Below are 20,415 nucleotides of genomic sequence, written 5' to 3' on the forward strand. Positions count from 1 at the left end.
TTGAGCAATGTTGCTGATTGGCCAACTGTTATTTTTTAATACCGGATGGCCAGAGTCCAAGTTAGCTTTATGATGACCTCAACAATCCGGCATGGTTCGTGGCTGCAAGGTCTGTGGGAGGGTGGCAGCCTGCCAGCCCCCGTACATAATTTGCAGGTTGCTGTTTCTGACACGCTGGTGTTAGTTATTGTAAATGAGTGACACTGCCTATAACTCACCTTTAAATCTCGTCTCGCAGGCATCGGAAGAGCTGTGGGTACGTGCCTGTGCGCACAAAGGCATCCCCATAGGCACATGCCCACCTACGCTCACCTGCAAAGTGCTTGTCACCGCCTTGACTTACCTTGATGTGATTGATGATAATTAGGTTTCAGCTGCCTTCTGATGCAGAAATACACACCACCACAGCGTGGCCTGTTCTGCTTCTGCAGTTGTGCCTCTGAAAGGCTATCGATTCACGCTTCTACATTTTTAAAAGGTCATGGCAATAATTCCGCCTGAACTGTGCTAAGTGAAAATAGTTTGCAGAGGTAATATGGTTCCTGCTCACTTCCAGTGTAAACAAAACCCAGTGGTTTTTATTATTGTTTTTAGTATATTTTAATTACATTTATTTGCCTCGCTCTTGCATTGTGTCAATGAACTATTTGTAAAGTTGTAAGGCAAGTGACCTTCAACATTATATGACTTTTGTTTCTGTGCAGAGATATGTTATTTTTCTATTATGTAAGATGTGCTCAAGCACTTATCGTAATAGGGTGCTCACATTAAAAATTAAAAGTGTAAGAATAAAAATTGCCTTTTCCCCCTTGTCCTGTCATATATCTGTCCATTTTAATAAGACAAAAAATATCTACAGCTCTATGACTGTGATATTGAATGTGCTTACTTTTTGTAAAATATCGTTGTAGTTAAACAAACAGCCTTTGCTGGCCTGACTGGGAACAGATTGTTCCCAGCAGTTCATTTGACTAACAGGCTATATAATGCAATGAGTTAACTTACTAGAATACATAGTTACCGCAGCCCAAGTGCCCTAGAAAGATGACAGGAAGCTATGGATGCTGTCGCATAAATGATTTCTATAGCTGCGCTGCAATTAGTGACTTTGTATTCTGTATTTCTATAGCTGCGCTGCAATTAGTGACTTTGTATTCTGTCTGGTTTATGGGACTAAACTGATGGGCTAAACTCGTGAAGGAGAAAGAGAAGGCAAGATTTTATGCACAGAATGAGCCTTCCTATCGGGTTTTTTCCTATGTTTTAAATTATTTTACTGTGTCAATCGTGTACATGAATAGAGCTCGCTCTTAGATTTTCTACTGGCACAGCTTTATGCCTCCACATGGAGCTACTGAACATCAGAGCTGAACGTTCCCACCCTACACCGTGCGTTTTGCCGGGGTGATGTGCTGTGTGTGCGAGTACATGGAAAAGGATTTTCCTCCTCCTCCTCATCTGTAGCGTTAATGGTAAGTGACGTATGCAGAGATGGAAGCTATGGTCCCATGTTCCTCTGTTCAGTCCCACTACAGTTGCCATAATTCACTCCACAATTGATTGTTAATTCACTTTAATACATGTGTCTGTAGCAAGTGGAGCTGATAAATAGTGAGAAAGTATGTGATAGGCTATCTAACCTTCTTCCTACAGATGAAACACTACAGAGCTGAAATCCATTCATGCTCCCTGAACACAATGCTGTATTCTGGTTTTCTATTCATAGTGTTGTAAATTTGTCAGGCTAATGGGACACTTTGTAAGACGTTTTCCTTTTTAAGTGCTTTAATGGGAGTAGGTATTACATTGATCCAAAAGCTAGCCTAACATTTCATATCGTGGAGTCTGGAATTGTGGAGTTAGCTGCACAGAAGTTAAGTGATGTTTTGTGCTTCCCTTTATTTTTAAGCTGTATTTTGTCAACCTGATGCTCAATGCACCATTTATATACAGAAGAAAATCAGCACGTGGTCTGGCCACCAAATTCCAACGTCGTACTGTATTTTCACCCAGTATAAACACAAGTGGAGGTGGTAAGCAGGCAGAGCACACAGCAGACTTGCCTATTTTTTTCCCTTTTTCCCCGACGGGGAGGGGCTGTGGCAGTGGGTATGAAATAGCCGCACTAGGATGGAGGCAACACCCATCAAGGCCAGTAACCTGCTTTTTGACAGCTGAGACACTGACAGAATGAGATCCGTGCAGATATCCAGCGATACTTCCCTAAAATATTCCCCGGCACCCACTAATTTGCAGGTCAAGTACTTCTTAAGCAGAAGTGATATCTCTATATTTAGTACCACTGATGGATTTTTCTTCTCTGAAACGATAAAGTGAACTCAGTTACTCAGTATGATGGGTGGCAAACTTTGGAAACAGTTCACAGTGTGAACATTTATGATTGATCTTATGAGCTCTTGAATGTTGGAGGTTTGGGTTGAATAAGGCTGACAGTAGGTTTGATATGGTCACAGCTATACAGCAGCGAGAAAAAATTTGTGTTTGAAGGCCAAGAGGCAGATGGGTACCTGACAAAAATGGCCAGTCAATAAAAGCCCTGCCCTGAGAGAGATGTGGAAAAGTTGAGATGCAGTCAGGCTCTGAAATACGCCTTTTGCTGAGCTGAATTGTGATGTGATGAGCATCTGCCTTGCACACAAGCATCGTTGTGATGTGTTATCAGTTGGGATTTTTACTGCTGCTCAAATATAAGTTAGTAGCTCTGATATCTTCAGCCTCCCAGTATCATCCCTGACTTAGGAAAAGAAGCATTTTCCTTAAAACTGTCCAAAGCAGTAAAAGTGAAATATTCTGCGAGATGCTGAGTTAGGGGACAATGGCACAAGATAAAGACTTGTAAAATCAATAAGCCCAAAGGCTTTGCAAAGAACCCCCAGCCACAGAACAAACTCCTTGAGATTGCGGAGAGTCACGGCAACCCCCCTAAATTGTAAAGTGCTTTTTGTTACCCCAGGTGGTTTTGTGTGCCACCTACGAGGCTGGGATCAACAGCGCAGAGCTCAGACAATGCACCCACGACCTGCACACATATTGCTCTGTGCTGCTGCAGCCCAGTCCTTACAGCCCAGGATTTTTCCTGCCCCTTTGTGTTACATCCGTGTGGTAGGCTTCCTCTGAGGACTGGGTTTATTGCAACAAAAGCTATCAGACTGTGACATTGTTTATAATGGGCAGAAAAAGTCAACATCAGAAATCTTTTCTGTACCATATAACCTTTAAGATTTATCATGGCTTGGATTTCTCCGAGAGTTGACAGTGAGGTGATGGAATGAGCTGTCCTACGATTTCTTTTTGTTTGTTTGTTATTGGTTCTCTGTGTATGGAAAGGCTCTATAAATAATAATCACCGATGCAGGCTGGTACAATTGTTAAAGACACTTAACCTGCTGGCTATAACCATCTTCTGAAGTGCTGTTTTCCTCTCTGGTTAATAAGGGGGCACTGGTGCTGCTGGAAGAAAGGTGGCAGAAGTTTGGAGCGTGTTGGTTGTGTACTTGGTGAACTTTTGCTGCAGAGAAATGTCAAGGTCAGAACATGATTGAAGAACCTTCTTCCTCTCTTGAAGTCGCTGTTCCTGTATGATATTGTTTTCCACTGGAGAAGGTTCTCTTAAAAATGAGGTTGAGATCCCTAAAGAAATTGCTTCAATCAGCAACAGTGCTTAATGACTGTTAATGGGAAGTGGAGATAGGATAGTAAGTGTTACTTTGATTAATAAGAGAACTGCAGAGAATTTAAATTGTGCCACTGATGGATTATTTTCTTCAAGCTTGATAAGCGCTTCTCATTTGTTCTTAAATTTGGTCAATACTGTTAAAGACAGCAAAATGAAGTATAATTAATTCTATTACTGCTACTCAGACCCAGTGTTACTGGGAAACAGATTGTGATGCAGACAACAATGTTAGGTAACACTTCTGACAGGTTTATCATAGGAGGACCTGTCCTCAAAAGTAGAGAACCTTTTCTCCTCCGCGGTTAGAAACTGGCCAGTTTCTAACCAGAAACTAGTTGCCTTTCTCAGCATGTGTTGCTCCGTTTGAATCTGCCACAGAAATATTTGTAGTAAAGAAAGTAGCTGACGCAGAAGCATGTGGACAAAACAGGCAGCTCCAGTTTATTCCTCACCTGATCTGTTGGATTTTGAGTGTATCACCACAGATACTGAGTTTGGAGTAGTAGCACTTTAAATAAACGGTTTCATGGAGTTCAGTATTGTGGTATAAGGCCCTGTGAAAATGTAGGGCGTTAGAGGGTTTGGGAGGAACGGGTAAGATGAGTTTTTTCCACACCAAGGTAATACAACATTTTATTTGCAGACCCTGTGTCTTGAGAATCTAACCACTCTAAATGCTGTTAGGATCCAGCGCAGTGGCTAAGATATTTAGTACAATACTAGTTTCCCAAAGATATTTTCTGTTTCATAATCATGTGTGTTTCTGACCAGTCGTGAAGTACAGCATGAGTATACCCTATGGGTTAATATGGCCTATGTAATAAATAATCGTATTACAGCAGCACCTAAAAAGCTCCGGTTAGGTCCTAGCTGTGTTAGGCGTTGGCAAACATTATAGTCTTCCCTCAGGAAAGCTCCCACACATGTTTAAATGCTGTCCCTGAAGGGAAGCTTTCCTTCACTTGGAGCAGTGAGTCCCTGACATCTGCAGAGGTCTCTAGTCACGTGTGTTTGCCCATCTCGCATCTCCTGCCACCGTAGGACGTAGGATGTGACCCTACTGAGGATGGAAGTGCTAAATCCGATATAGGTATTCAGTGAGAAGGTGGCATAGACTCCATGCTGGTGCACATATAAATGATCATTATGCTTTTAAACAAACCTCTTTGCATGATGCAAATTTAAGGGAGAATTTACTGAGAGATGCAGTTTATTCAGAGACCTTTGTGCCACTTCTGAAATCAGATTTTAGCAAAAGGTGATCAGCAGCTCATCCATTCTGGTGTCTCAGAATAAATCCAGGGTGTGTGCTAAGGAATAGGGAAACTGTTCTGTGCTTTCATTAGCAGTAGCTGCAATTACTGCTTAATTTAACAGACTCTGCCTACTTCAGACTCCATGCTCCTCCAGTTCTGAATGCAGAAAGTCATTGTGTGAGTTATTTCGAATTAATTTGAAACCAGAGTGTGTTGGCTAATAGTATAGTTATAAAATCAGTGAAGGTCTAATTCTGTTATTAAAAATGTAAAGCTTATGTATTATGAATAAAAAGTTAATTCTCTTCCAAGGGTATTCCATAAACATAATTTCTAAAAATATTGCAAACACTGAAAATGTATTTCAGGCATTAATTTGGGTGCAATGGGCTGTACTCTGGAGTGCAAAAATACATTAAAAGCTGCTGGTGGAAGGTCATGTTTAAAACTTAGAAGCAGAGAACAAAAACCAGTGACAACTCCTGTGCCTCTGAAAGTCCCTGTTTATAGCTTTGCTGGCATTCTGTGCAGCAAAGGGAGCAACAGAACATCTTTCATTCCCTTGACTTGTTTGCAAATGCTTGAGGGTGGCTCATAGGGAATGTGGTGGCCTGACTGAATCATTCCTTCATTGTACTTCCTTGCAGATAACTGGGGTAAACATTGACCCTAATTACCAGATACCCTTTAATTCTACAGGAAAGGATGTCAAGGGCGTCATAATCCTGGCAAGTAAAGAGATGCCACCCAGCATGTAAAGAATTGCGGCGTCAGAGTGCTGATGATCTTTGCTCTTAAGGCAGCTGCCGAGTGGTATATATATTCAGTATATGCAATGCATTTACACGTATTAAGGAGAGGCTTTTAGATCAAACCAGAAGCATTGTGCATCACTCCCCTTTCTACAGAGGACCATTTATCTAGGTGGGCCAGCAACTTTTTGAAAGGTGACAGCTGGCATCATATATTGACTCTAGTGCACCGAAGACAAAGAAACTTTAAATCTTAGGTACTATCTCTGTAGAACTAACCAGAGATTTGGAGGCCAAATAAACCTTTCTCTCTCCCAAATTCTTCTGTTATTCCATTTTAGTGTCTGTCAGCTTGATACAAACCCCCACATATGTCTGTAGGTGTATATATTTGTTTGTTGCCACTGTTTTATTATGCAGCACAATGGAAATTCTGCTGGATAACTTGTTTACAAAGTTGATTCATGGTGGAAGAAAGGTAGATCCTATATTCCCCTTTACAACAACTATCCTCCAGAATTAAGGGCTATATATTTGAAGGATTGTGGTGCTGTAAATGTACTTTTCTGAAGGTACTGTAACAGTGTCTGGTTTGTCATAAGCTAAGGCTTCGATAATGAAAGAGAGCCCTGCATGTAGCAAGAGCCCTGATTAAGAGAGGAGTACAGTTTGTTACAGTTATGTGGGTGCTTGGCTATCATATAAGTTTATTAAATCATATAAAATTTCAATTTACACCATAATATTCTGTAAAAGATGGAGCACACAGAACTAATAAGTATGCCAATTTCTTTCACATATGAATTGTATTGTTGGTTGTGTTAAAGCTGCCATTTTCAGAAGCAAGATTATTTATACTGGAATAGTAATTTCCTGCCTCACAGTTAAATTTTGTAGAAGTTAATTACAGATAGAAATAAAATGAATGTGATATAAAAGCTAGCAAAATGCCAATATGATGTTATATATTGTTGGGAAGGGGAGAACATATATATGTCTTTATATAGTACATATGCGTATACTCATATTTGAGTCTCTCTTCCTTGTGAATATGGTTTTGGGGAAACAGTGGCACTGTCCTGGTACAGTATGTTTGGGCTTTGTTGTGTTGCAGGAGGTGAAGTTACTTGTTTTCCATTATACTTCTTATGTGCGTAATGTGTTATAACAGCTCTCATAATGTTTGCAAAGTCAGCCAAAGTTCATTTGTCCCATTGGAATCAAATCTTATTCTTTACTTGCACGCTTCTGAGAGTTCTCAGTCGAATGAAGCCGATGGAATCCCAGTTTGTTTTCTCTTGTTTCAGCCTACCCAGGCTTTAGGAGATCGTAACTTATTTCTTCTTACCATATCAGAAAATACTGGGGGCATGCCCCGGGCTTGTGTTACTGTATTACCGGTGGGCTGTCTTTTGGAGGTGGAGTTACACTTCTAGATTTTGCACTGTGAGGAAGAAAATGTGTTTGTTCCTTCTTTTGCCAGAGGGTTTCAGTCTTTCCTGCTTGCTTCTTGCTGGCTTCTATTGTCATTAGATTTTGCCATCATGTGCAAGACTTGGCAGGAGGATTCCGTTAATACAGTGAGTGAGGTGAGTGGTACTGTCCTGCAAATGCACAGCCAAGAACCGGGGAAGGAGTAAAGCATCCTCTTGTAGCTAAAAATGAGTTTAAATAAACAGAGAGGGTGAAAGTTCATGAAGAACATATTTAGGAATGCTGTTCTGAGGTTGGGCAGAGCTGAACTGGACTTGGACGGAGCAGGGGGTTGTCAGCAGTCTTGGAGACGATGGTTTTCTTTACTTAAGCTCCTTCCAGCAGAGTTCTAGCATCTGTTGGGTGGGGGCACTGTCCCCAGAGGAGGTGACAGAGAAGACAAAGCCATGAAGAAGATATGGTCAGAATTTCAAGAGCAGTTGGGTGTTTTTGCTGTCACACTGTCAGAATTCGGCAGCTGGAAGAAACTACAGAGCAGCAGCAGTTCCTCTACCCCTTCCACTGGCTCATGTGTGCAGCCCTCTCCCTCCAGTCCTTTCTTTTGCCTTGTTCTGGTAGCGCTGTCGCTTATTTGGAGGAAAACTGGGGCTTTGTGTCAGTGCTCCTCATGATTTTACAGCCCTCAAAGTCCTGCAGTTATCCAGAGTGAAAATGGTGACTGTGAGCAGCAGGGAAGAAAACTGAAGAGCGAAGGGGGAACAGAAATCCCTGTCTTTTGGACTTTGCATCGTCGCTCTTGGCGGGGTAGATAACTATTCCGTTGTTGTTTTATTGCCAGTCCTGCCCTTAGATAGCTGTGCATCATATTCACAGCCACGGTGTAAGACACTCGAGCCTTGTAATGCTTTTAAACTAATGAGGGCGCAGTGGATTAGCTCAGGATACATCACACAGCGTCCAAAGGGCTTTGCATGTCGTTTATGGCTTGTGCTTCATTATATCTCTTCTTGTATACCCTGACCGTAGCCGACCACCATTTTGCAGCAGGCTTGAGAATGTTATCACGATTGGCTTGCTAGGTGAAAGGCTTTTCTATTTAGCTTTTAATAGAGCAAAAGTGACTCTAAATTTGTTAATATTCTTTAGGTTATATAGGACAAATTACAGATAAGTGAATAAGTAATGAAATTTGTAATGAGAATTTCTCAAGTATGAAATGTTGGCGCAAATTAATTGCAGGATTTTACAGCTATTATAGTTTATATCATAAATGCAAAAATGACTAGGGCTTTTTAATTACAGTAGGAACACACTAAATTTTTATGGAGTGCCATTTTGTTAAAGAGGTACTTTAAGCATTAAGAGCAAATGCCATCCGTAACAGCAAGCCCAGATATCTGTGCCACATCAAATAAATATGCTATTGCTATGAAATTGTTCCTCAGATACTGTAACTGACACACAGGCTAATGAGAAGTCTCTTTTCACACCTTCAGTTTACTGCGTCTTTCTCTCTTGGTCATTCTTTTTCTTACAGGGCCACAGCAAGTCCCTTGGAAAAATATACAGGGCTTTTTCACTTACACTTCCAAGTAGCACTGTGAATAGCAAAATGTTGGTGTCTCAGTAGAAGTTAATATTATTGTGCAGGGGAGGAGGGAGGATGGCTGAATGCTAATTCTTATTAAATATTTGATGTGTAGAGAAATCTAATACAGTGGAAACTCAAAGAAATCTCATTACTTGGTGGAACGCATTGCATACTAAGATAGAGATGACTCAGACTCAAAAACGAAGAAGCAGATTTAGTAAGGAAGCACATCTGAAGCAATGTCCTGCTGTTCTGTTCCATTAAAATAAGAAATCTACGTATCGTCTGCTACCCTGCTTATGTAGACATTTCTCAGAGTCAAGAATATGTTTTAAAAATGTCATTGCATGCTGTATTCCTCCCTGGTGATGCTATGTTAAGCTTTCCCCCTCCTCTTCTCGCACAGCTGCTCTCAGAGCTAGCTGACTGGACAGCAGTAGGTGCTGCAGATTCTCCTCTGCTTGCATGTGGCTCCGAGGGTCCCCCTGAGCCTCTCCGTCTCCAGCCAATAAATATGTTCCACTCTGAGGCTGATGGTTTTGCTTAAGCACGTGAGACTGCGAACTCATGTCCTTTTTCAGTGCCTCCTCAAACATACACTGTGTCACAGACTGCTTCCCCAGTTAAGGTCTCTAATCCATCACTCACAATTCCTTAAGGGGATTAATTAATTTTAAAAATGGTTGTGTTTCTAGGTATGCTAAACGTCCTCCCTCAAGGACAAATGCTCATCTGTCCATTTGCACATCTCTCATGATTTGTCTTGTTGGAGTGGCCGGTATTATGCCTTGTATTATACAATCCCAAAACCGTGCTTGCAAGGAATTGCAAATGAACTGATCATCAGAGAGCTTGCTTATAATTAGCTGGTATCCTTTTCCTGAAGGTGAGTCTCACTAGAGTGGAGGCAGCATGCAAATATGCTGCTGTCACATCCAGGGATAGGTAAGAAAGCTTGGAGAAAACAAGCTCTGACAGGGTGCTGGACTGGGACTTGGGAGTGCTGGGTTTCGCCTTCAACTCTGGCACTGGTTGGACTCATGTGTCATTTTGGACCTCAGAACTTGTTTTGTTATCTGCAGGTTTTTAACGTGACCTGCTTTGTCAACCATATGCCAAAGTTATGATAGAAATGGTGGCACGAAGGTTAACCATCAGTTTATTTCTGTCCCCAAGACAGTGATGCTCAGAAGGAAGTCCTCTCCCATGGCCAGGTGACCACACTGTCCTACAGCAAATTTCTGTGAATTGCACAAGACCTACGGTCTCTATTAAACCCCTTTATGCTATTTTCATAGTGTGGAGGGGTGAAATGCTGCACATCCCATTTCTCCTGCCTTATCCAGTCCTTTTCCTTCATTCTTCTTTCAAGGCCTGGTGACAGTCTCCCAGACTTGCTTATTTTGTGCTTGTGAAAACAAGTCAAAGTTATTTAAGTCTCACCCCAGAAGTTGTTTGAAAGGTTTTTTCGTAAATATGTCATTGTTTCCCCAACTGAATTCCTGGTTCCTTAATTGGGGGGGAAAAAAAAAAAAAAAAAAAAAAAAAAGAGAGAGACACAACAAGAATACATTAAGTATTGCTTATTTCCCATCTGATTAACAATTGACTGAAATTGCTGGAGGGGCAACCAGTCCCTCTGAGTGTCTGTGGTCAGTGAGGGGTTGAGGGGTGTTGTACCTGCTTCAAAGAAGTCCTATGAACATCTCTCCTCCACTCTTTTCTGTAAAGTGAGCCACATGCACTACCACAATCCAGTAAGACCTTGCAACGACAGCGCTAGGATTAGTCTAACTGAATAAGATGAAGAAGCTAAGCAATAGGAAAACACCTAAATGAAAAGTCACACCCAGATTACATTTGCATTTGTACTTATCATTGCCTGAAACGTGTACTTCATCAGCCAGCTCCTGAAGGATCTTGCTCCTTTCCATAGGATTACAAGAAAAGAATATATGTCCTTGGCATATTGCATGAAAATAGGAGGAAGAGATGGCTGCTGAAATGCTCTCATTGTAAATGAAGGGCTTTATGTTTACACAAAAACCACTCTTGGAAAAAAGTAATTTTGCTAATGAGATATTCCCATATGTCCTGGGGAGCTTTTTATTGCTAAGGCACTGTTTCAAATCCAGCACAGATCTACAATAAAAAGCAGCAACTAGCTCAAAGGAGTTCATGTTTGAGCTAGCTCTCCAGTAGCAAAGTCTGTGCAGCGCACCCACCGCATCAGACGACGGCGGTGCATGAGCAGCTCAAACCACGTGAAGCGCCGGTGCTCACCCACGGAAATGAGGTGTTATTAATGAAAGCCCCTGTTGTTGTTGGGTACCTATCTCTGCTTTCATACCTAAGGTAGCGGACCTGTTGCTAACCAGGAAGCTGATATGTCCCAGAGCTCTCCGGATTGCCACTGGATTTTCCTCAGAAGTCCTGGGATCACCTATCTGGTTGTAACAGACTAGATGCCCTACTAGGTACCAGACCCATCAGGGCTACAGCAGATGAGTCTGTTGACTTGCAGATGTATTGCAGTGCAGTGTGAGAGGTGACCACTTCTTAAAATCTTTAAGTACAGCAATCCTAATCTCAGGATGGCTCGATTTGCTTGCTTGGGCTGCCTTTGCCAACACAAAGCCTTGAACCTTTAACTTGAGGTGTTTGATCAGATTCCTCACTGATCCCTTTCCTTGGCCAGCCTTGGCTGGCCACGTTGGAGAAGTTTAAGGACCAACTATGCTTGACCACTCAGCAGTGGTGTTTCAAGACAAGCTTTGAGTGTACTGAAAAGGCAAACATTTGTTCTATTGCTGCCTCGCTGAACCGTTCCATGGAGAACCCTCTCAACCCAGCTGCTGGTGCTTTCATGGGTACCAATTAAAATTTTATATGATGTTTTATAAGCATAAATATACTCTACAGACTTGCACATAATTCCTCTGCTACTTCAACTGCTTTTCAAAGCCCTTTTCAGCAGGCTTATCTTTGTTTTGCTTTGTGCTGATTAAAAGGCAAGATGTATTTTCAACAGGGTAAGTAGTACCAGAGAGCGCATTTCACACAAAAGAAATGCAGTCAGACGTTTGTTATCCAAGTTGAGTCAAAGACATTGAATTAATTCAGCTAACCATGGTTTCAGTTAATTAATGAGATTCCCAGGCTACTGAATACGTTGGGGACCATGAGTTTGTTTTGGGCAAACAAGGTTTTTGAATGATTGGACCTCTGACTACAGGTAAGCAAAACAACATGTGAGAAGATCCTCTGCAAAAAGCCAGAAGACTAAAAATTGGGACTTGAAATTAAAAATTTCTCTGGAAGTATTTCTGAGACTCAGTCAGCCAAAACCAGCCTGGAGGCAGTCAAAAAGAGTAGTGCTATCCCTCTGGGTAGGCTCCATCCTGAATGTACCAGCACGACTGAGTATTTCCACAGAGATCCTGATATCCTGTAAAGAATCTTCCACTTTTCCTTTTTTTTAGTGCAGTTTATTCCTCTCACTGGACTGTTTTTTTCCCCACAAATAACTCTTAATTGTTTGTTTTCCCTGCAAACAGTGAAGAGAGAGAGCCATATTGCACCATAAAAGTAACGTCGTGTGGGTTCTCATCTCATCAGCTCTCCATGACTGCTGAGTCACGCGTGGGTAGTTTTCAAGTGCTACTACAGCATTAGAAGACATTTCATGGAAGTCCTGGTGATTTATTGGAAAGAGGTAACTTTTATCCATATAACACAGGCTATGTGGTTTTGAGGTGATCTCTGTTCATTGCTGTAGATGCCGGGGGTGGGGGTGATGGGGGGTGGGATCTGGAGCTGGTCATAACTACTGAGGAGGACGGGGACCTGATGCGTTGTTTTAGGTGGGGTGTAGGAGCACCTTTTGCCAGTCCATCAGTGGCAAGTGGTCATAACAGCTTACCGGGAGGCTGTGGTGGCCTGGAAAAGCAAAGATGGTTGTGACGGTAAGAGCAGCTGCTGTGTAGTGATGAACTGTATCAGGGGAAGGAAATCATTGGTTCCAAAATGATAAAGTGGGCTTTAATTGTCCACATCCCAATGCCTAGGGGAGTACTGCCAGGGAAACTAGAACAGACGGAAATGCTGCTGACATTAGAATAATGTGCTGCATGTGAAACCACTGCAGAAATAGTTAAATGGCGCCTTTGCCAAGGCCACAGAGTGAAATGTTACTACACCATGGGGCGGATTAAAATATGCATTTTCTCCTAATTGAGCACAGCGGACTCAGCTGGAGGTCCTGTCAGGAGAAGAAGAATAATTTGTCACAGCAAGAAATGTATAACTTGACGGAGCATCTATTAGGCAGTACAGTAAAAAATAAAGTAGGACTTATGCAGGTTTTCTTTACGCTCCAAACCGGTTAACATAGGCACCCACGTGCTGTAAGTACATTTCAGATTCACTGGCAGTGGACCAACCTGGCTGTACAACGCTCACAGCCCTTATGGCTATTATATCATGATGATGAGAAGGTTAAAGTCTTTCTAGATCATCCCTCATTAGAAAGGCCCTGTAAATAGCAATCATCATTTAACTGGGTACAGCCAGCAGAGCTCTACAACAATTTCTTTTATAACTCTTGAAGAAAACATTTATGGGGCTAGCAAGTTAGTGCCATGAGGATGGAAGTAAATCCAGTAAAGAGCTGGCACTGATTGCACATCAAGAACCACATTTTCCTCCTTTGGTAAGGATCTAGTTGTGAGAAGTGTAAAAATGGGCTCCATGAAGACATCTGTAGGGCAGGGCTGCTCCCCAGCCTGCGAATTTTCCCTGGTCATTTGTTTCCTCATGTCACCTTTATAGATGTATTTATAATTTTCGGGGAGGTCTGTCTTGGTCTGGCTGCAGCTTTTTGCTGACTCGGTCCACCCGCTCCAAGCTCAGGTGGATCTGCCAAGCACAAGGCCCAGAGCCCTGCCCTGGCCAAAGCAATGCTGCAGCCTGTAGCAGCCACTGTGTGTGAGCTACTGGCTTTAGAGATGGAAACAGCTCCATGCTGTCCTCACCCCGCAGCCTTTGCGGTGTTTTTTATAGTCTGGTGATGCCCAGAAGCCCAAACTTTAGCTCTGGCCACCATTTTGCAGCTCTTCACAGAATCCCATGCCAAATCTAAGGGGCAGCTCCCAGGACTGGGTGCCACAGAAGCAACCTGTCACATCCATCCGTGTGGATGTGTGAATAGTAGCTTCTATTCAGGCACATGCTTTTTATCTCCCTGAAACGAAGAGCTCTGACTGACAGGGTAATTCATCATTCATCTGATCCACGAAGTCGTCCCCTGAAGGAGCAGAGCCACATGTGTTATTTTCATACTGGTGGAGGTGTATGCCCTATGTGAGATCCAATGTTTTTAAAAGTTTCTGTAACCCTAAAAAAAGAAATTCTGGGTTCTCTAGGGAGATGTTATTGGGAACCTTGGTTGCATGCTGTGGTGTGTTGAGGTGACACAACGGGCAGCCATTTCCAGTGCATTTGTAGTACTGGTAGGAGGAACAACTGGGCTGGGAAAATCCCAGTGACACTAGGAGGTAGCACTGAAGATATCAACGGACTGGTGAAGGCTTGCAAAGGACCCCCATGCCTTGAATGAACGGTGCAGGTCACTGCTGTCCACATAATTTGCTTTCCAGTGTGGTCACAGTGATACTCTAAGCCCAGGTGCTGGAATGCTGTCTGGGGAATACCTGCCCACCATGCTAGGTGGGCATGCTGCTTTGTCATGCCTTTACCAACCCCAGCCCCTCAGTAGGTTTATCACGAAAAACTGACTTGGGCTTTTCAGGTCACCTGCGATGCTTCCAAGCCAGACCAGGTACCGCACAGTGACAGGAGCTATGGTTAGACTGGGCTGGCCCGGGCTGCAGCCAGGCATCCAATGGATTCTTGCACTTGACCATGGGTTCAGTGTTCCCAGGGGCACCTGATGAAGTAAAGACAGTCACCATAGCCCAGTCACTGTGCTCAGAAGGCTTTGCCTGTAACTGCCCAAGTTCACGGTGTATGGCATGATATGCCAGGTCTCAGTCACCTTGCAGGAGAAAGCCTGAAGGCATTCCCGTCTGCCACAGCGATACAGGTACCCGCTGTTACACATGGCTGTGCTGAGTGTCAACAGTAGTTGAGGCCCAAGTCTGTGCTCTTTTTATTTTTGTAGTTGGTACCGTCACATCCAGAAACCTGAGTCAAAGCTCAATATCTCCTTGCGCTAGTCACGATACAAATGCAGCACAGCATTGGGGCTGCATTGTGGGAAGTTTGTCTGTCTGTTCCTATTTGCATAGCGTTTGTTCTGCAAAGGCCAGCTTCAAGCTCATAACTTTTCCCAAGCACGAGGTTCACTTATATGCTGGGCTAATCAATATCTAAAGTTCTTCACCCTTTCCTCATCTGTGGTTTCCTCCTCACCCATTTCTGCTCACTCTGCTCTCTCCAAACGGCCATCTGACAGCCGCTATGAATTATAACTAAAAGCTCAAAGGTGGGGCTGGCTCCCCTTACCCAGTTCCTCTAGTCAAAAGTAGTGTGGTATGGTGAGATGATTTATGGTGCTGTTGATACATCTGGATAAGTAAATGCTCAGAATGGAGACACGCAATGAAGCCGTCTGCACTTCCTCATGGAACTAAGCCGTCTGCACTTCCTCATGGAACTAAGCCGTCTGCACTTCCTCACATCCAGTGCCATGCAAAGCAAACCAGATTGGCTTAACTCCTTTGCAGTGACATGGGACAAGGCAGGCTCATAGACTGCACAGATCTTTCCAGCATAAACCAACTCTGGCCAGTCTTGGAAGTGGAGATGCTGCTTTTTGCTGAGCAGATCTTGGAAAAAACAGAGTTAGGCTGGGATAGCTGGAACAGAGGGTCAGCGGAAAATGCCCCAACAGCAACGTTTGTATTTGTTTGCCCGTCAGTTTACTTATTTTGATGCACGCTTGCTGTGTGTTTCTTCGGCAGGGTCTCCCACAGCCTGTCTCACCCAGTCGTAGTTCAGTCTCGCGCTTCTTGACCTCAAGTTTTTCTTTGCTGATCAGCTCTTTCTTTTGGTCTATGTCAGCTCTTTCCTCATCTCTTTTTGTGAGGGGTGTTTGTCCTACTCCATGATGATTTTTCCCCTTTGTTGTATGTAGGAAAGTTGGGATGGGGGTGCGTAACAGTTTTTGTATCCTTGAGGTCAAGCCCCTGCTACATTCAGATCCTAGAGGTCTTAAGATAGTATTTTCTGGCTTGCTGGACATTTCAAGATCAAACTCACAGATCATGGGTCTAGGCCTGTTTTTTTCCTGCTTATTTAAAATTGAATCAGCTCATGGTCATTTAGACCAAACTTCTATGCTACAAGCAGTTACCTTGAAGTGTTTTGTTACTTACCAGAACTATGTCTAATGTTGCTCTAGAGCGTGGGATGACTTGCAGTAGAAATTTGTCCCTTTCATGCAAAGATAGTTTGACCTTCTGTATATGGAAGCATTGCTTACTGCATGGTGAATTTGAAAGTCTTCTAATGATGTGTTCCCTTAGTTTCTTGTGGTAAGATGGCGACTTCCAGCCATAACAAAATCCAACCACCAAAGCAAGTGGCAGACCCTATTTTAATTCCCGTAGACCCTCTTTTTCAGGCTTTCCAAAAGTGATTTTTGACTTAGCCTGTTTCTGGGTTTTACTGAAGCAATCAATTCTTATTTCTTTTCAGTCTACTTCATCAGTTAATGAGAATTGCTACCTCACCGCCTTTTACCTTTTCTTCTTTTTTAAGTAATGCATGTCTTTCAATGCCTATGTTTGAGGCAAGATTACTATTCCAATGTGTTTCTATTGTTCTTGTAATATCCTTTTCTTTTGTTCTGCACCAGAGATTCTACTTCCTATATGTAGCTGGTCTTAATGCACAGCATTTCTCATGATTTTCTCTGTTTTAATCCAGTTTTAAATAGCAAATTTCATTAAATGTATCACACAAACATTTATTCCTCTCTTCAATATTATTCCCGTATTCTCTTGCTGCCTATTCCTTGCTTCTTCTGTGTCCTATTACCCATTGCAATAATCTCATTTATCTGATTTACTTTTTTTCCTTGTGTTAGAATCAGGCATGGAGATTAAGTGAGTCTCCCAACCCTCTCTCCTCTGTTTCTAGTTTCAAGCTCATATCAGTCATGCAACAGCAATCCTAGGAGTTATCTGCGTGGGGCTGATTCCCAAGGGTAGTCCAGTCCTCACTCTGTGAGCCACTTTTTGGGTGTCACACATCCCAGAACCCCATCCATAGCACTGGCCCATGAGCCATAAGCTTATCCTACATCTTGGGTTAGGCCTTTGCTCTTTGCCTACTGAAGGGCACCTCTAACTTCGTTCACTTCTGCATTTTCACCTGGCAGCTATCCCTGATCACCTCTACTGTGACTATGGCAGTGTCATCTGGCCCACTATGAAGGACAGCCAGTGGATTTTCTTTCTTTCTGATCAGGATCTTTTCCAGCACTACAGCACATCCTTGCTCCTAGCTGCCAGTACTCATTCTCTTGCCTAAATCTGACTTTAACAAGAGTTTTCCCAATTACTCTTAGTAGAAGTCACTGGTCACAAAGACCTTCCTCTTCTTAATGTGAGCAAAAATGCCTACAGAGTCCTCTGGCTTGTCTCTTTTCATGCAACTTGCTTGTTCTTTCTCTTCTCTTCTGCTTGGTCTGAATCTCTTTCTTCTCTCATAATTTGTCTGTTCATGCCTCTCCTTTTTTTCCAGTGAAGCAAACCTATGCCTCTTTTTGCTTCTCTATTAGCTGATCTTTTCCTCTGTTTCTTCTATGGTTGCACCTTCCACATGCACCATCACCTAATGAACTGCCCTCTGAGTATCTTGCTCAGCAGTTGGAACCTGACCTCTTGTCTCCAGCACTTAAGTACCCTTCTGAAATCCACTTACAGCTCAATATCACAATACCTGCTGCTTGGATTTTGGAAAATCACATGTACATTCTCTGCCTCCTAACACAGACCTAACCAGCATCCCCTTTCCAACCACCAGGAGACATCTGACAGTGGGGCTGCAGTTGTGAAGCTAAGGGCAAAACTGGACTATGCAGTTAGGAGTGCACTTAGGAGCTGTGTTGATGAGTGGGCTGTGGGTGGTAGTCTCATACACTCTCCCTTTGTTTTGTTAATTGTTTCTGTGCTAGCAGGCATAAAAAGTAGTAAAAGTTTACTTTAGACAATAAATCAAACAAATGTGTTATATGCACAGTTCAGGAATTAAAGATCTAGTAATACACCTTGAAAATGTTTTTAAAACTTTCCGCTTAGTGCTGTTTCAGAGTATGAATTATTTTATAGATTTGGATTCCTCTCTGTTATTAAACGTATTTGCTTGATTCTGTGAAGCCTGGTTCTGATTCCTCTGGTCCTGTTATCTGTTGTCTGCATCACTGCAGTCCATCATACAGGAGATAGTTCTCACATCTGAAACATGCGGTTATGACTTTGGGTAGGAGTAGCAGTGAATCCTGCTCCCATTCATGTGCTGCCATGAAAGTGAAACAAAACACAGAACAAATACTGACAGAAAGCATGAATGTAAGGGAACTGATCTGTGGAACATAATAGTAATAATAACTTTTATTAATATGACAGTACCACTTTTCAGGTTGTTTCGATAGTGAGATATTAAAGTGACAGTGTCAAAATATTGACTGTGATAAATGTTACATGCATCCTAGCCTGCGAAGAATCAGCAAAATGTTGCACAACTTTTTTCTTTAATTTTCTTTATTCTTTCTAGCATTTTTTCTTCTTCCCTTCTCCCTCTTACTCCCTATTTGCAACATTAAGCAGTTTTGGGTTTTTAGATTTATCTTTTTACTTGTGCATGTGTGTGTTTTTGAATGGGTAGCTCCCACTTTATGCCACACTTGAATTACACAAAGAAAAGAAACTGTCCTACTTAAAAGAACACAAAAGGATTTTGCAAGGGAAGTATTTGAAGAGGGATATGTCAAATTAAATAAAGACCATTGTTAAACATTTTTCCTCTGGTATCGTTTCAGTTCTTAAAAGAGTCTAAATTTAGACTCTGAGCAGCAGATATGGCTTCATGTGACATATCAAGTCCCACATTTGGAAGAGAGATTTGCATTGAGGAAGTGGCCTAAAGAGCTTTTAGAAAAGTCCTGGGTGCTTTGTTTCCGTCCTCTGAGAAGTAAGTTTTTTGTTGTTGCATTTTGTCACGGTGCTCACCTTTAAGGGATGGGGAAAGATATGCCAAATGACACCTCCAAGTCAAGGAGCTTTTCCTGGTGCAGTCTGGTAATGATCCAAAGCCAGGTGAAGTTCATGAAGCAATGGAAAGCTCTTTTTGCTCAAGCAAGGACAAGGATGGCCTTGAGATACCTGCAACATTCACATGGTAGGTTGTCACCCAGTGTCTTGGTCTCTGGGCCTCGTGGTGAGCCAAGACTGAGAACTCTGGAGGGTGCTGCCATTAGAGGGAAAAATTCACAGGAAACGTAATATTTTAGGCAAGCCATCTACTGGCACAGAAACCAGCATCTCGCTCAAAAGCCAAATCAAACAACAGGAGAGGGCATCTGAGTGCCAGGTCCTGCACCGGGGTCACAACAGCCCCACACAATGCTACAGGCTGGGAGCAGAGTGGCTGGGAAGCTGCCCATCAGAAAAGGACCTGGGGGTGTTGTTGGTCAACAACCAGCTGAACATGAGCCAGCTGTGTGCCCAGGTGGCCAAGGAGGCCAACAGCATCCTGGCTTGTATCCAAAACAGTGTGGCCAGCAGGACTAGGGGAGTGATGGTCCCCCTGTACCCAGCACTGGTGAGGCTGCACCCCTTGTAATATGTTCAGGTTTGGGCCCCTCACTACAAGAGGGACATCGAGGTGCTGGAGCATGTCCAGAGCAGGACTGCAAAGCTGGTGACGGGTCTGGAGCACAAGTCGTATGAGGAGCAGCTGAGGAAACTGGGGGTGTTTAGCCTGGAGAACAGGAGGCTCAGGGGGGACCTTATCACTCTCTACAGCCACCTGAGAGGAGGTTGTAGCGAGGTGGGTGTCAGTCTGTTCTCCCAAGGAACAAGAGACAGGACAAGAGGAAACAGCCTCAAGTTGTGTCGTGGGAGGTTTAGGTTGGATGTGAAAGACTTCTTCACCGAAAGTGTTATCAAGCGTTGGAACAGGCTGCCCAGGAAAGTGGCTGGGTCAATCCGTGGAGGTATTTAAGAGGTGTAGGTGTGGCACTCAGGGATTTGGTTTAGTGGTGGACTTGGCAGTGTTAGGTTAACAGCTGGACTTGATCTTAAAGGTCTTTTCCAACCTAAATGATTCTGTGATTCTGTGATTCATTCTCAACTGCAAGTTTGCTTCAGCCAGCTTTCAGCCAAAAAAATCTCTGCTTTTGTTAATGCTACGTCTCCCAGTACTTGCTTGAGCAATGTCCATTTTTGCCTTTGCCTCCTGTTTTTATCCAGCTTTTCTCACACGTGCCCTTCCCTGAAAAATACCTGATGACAACACCTCCGTTCCTAACTTCAGAGCCACTGTTTGAATATACCTTTGTGCTGCGAGGCTGAGTCTCAAGGATGAGTTAGATCATAGTCCTCTTGGAGCACCCCATAGCAGAGGTGGCATCACAGCTTCATTTTGGAGCACGCGATG

The 20,415-nt window shown here is 43.0% G+C and overlaps 1 long non-coding RNA gene across 2 annotated transcripts in view; it reads left to right on the forward strand.

The window, feature by feature from the left end:
* LOC121086093 overlaps positions 1–20,415 on the forward strand; it is a 67,216-nt gene that overhangs the window by 10,583 nt on the left and 36,218 nt on the right. Inside the window, exons 2-4 of one of the 2 annotated variants that reach the window (XR_005827280.1) lie at positions 1,332–1,472; positions 12,288–12,445; positions 18,797–18,948. This is a non-coding gene — a long non-coding RNA (uncharacterized LOC121086093). Of the gene's footprint in view, positions 1–1,177; positions 1,473–12,287; positions 12,446–18,796; positions 18,949–20,415 lie in introns of those variants that run through there. The other variant, XR_005827281.1, reaches the window with a different exon arrangement.

The sequence above is a fragment of the Falco naumanni genome, chromosome 4 (genome assembly GCF_017639655.2).
Source record: "Falco naumanni isolate bFalNau1 chromosome 4, bFalNau1.pat, whole genome shotgun sequence".
Classification (NCBI taxonomy): Eukaryota; Metazoa; Chordata; class Aves; order Falconiformes; family Falconidae; genus Falco; species Falco naumanni.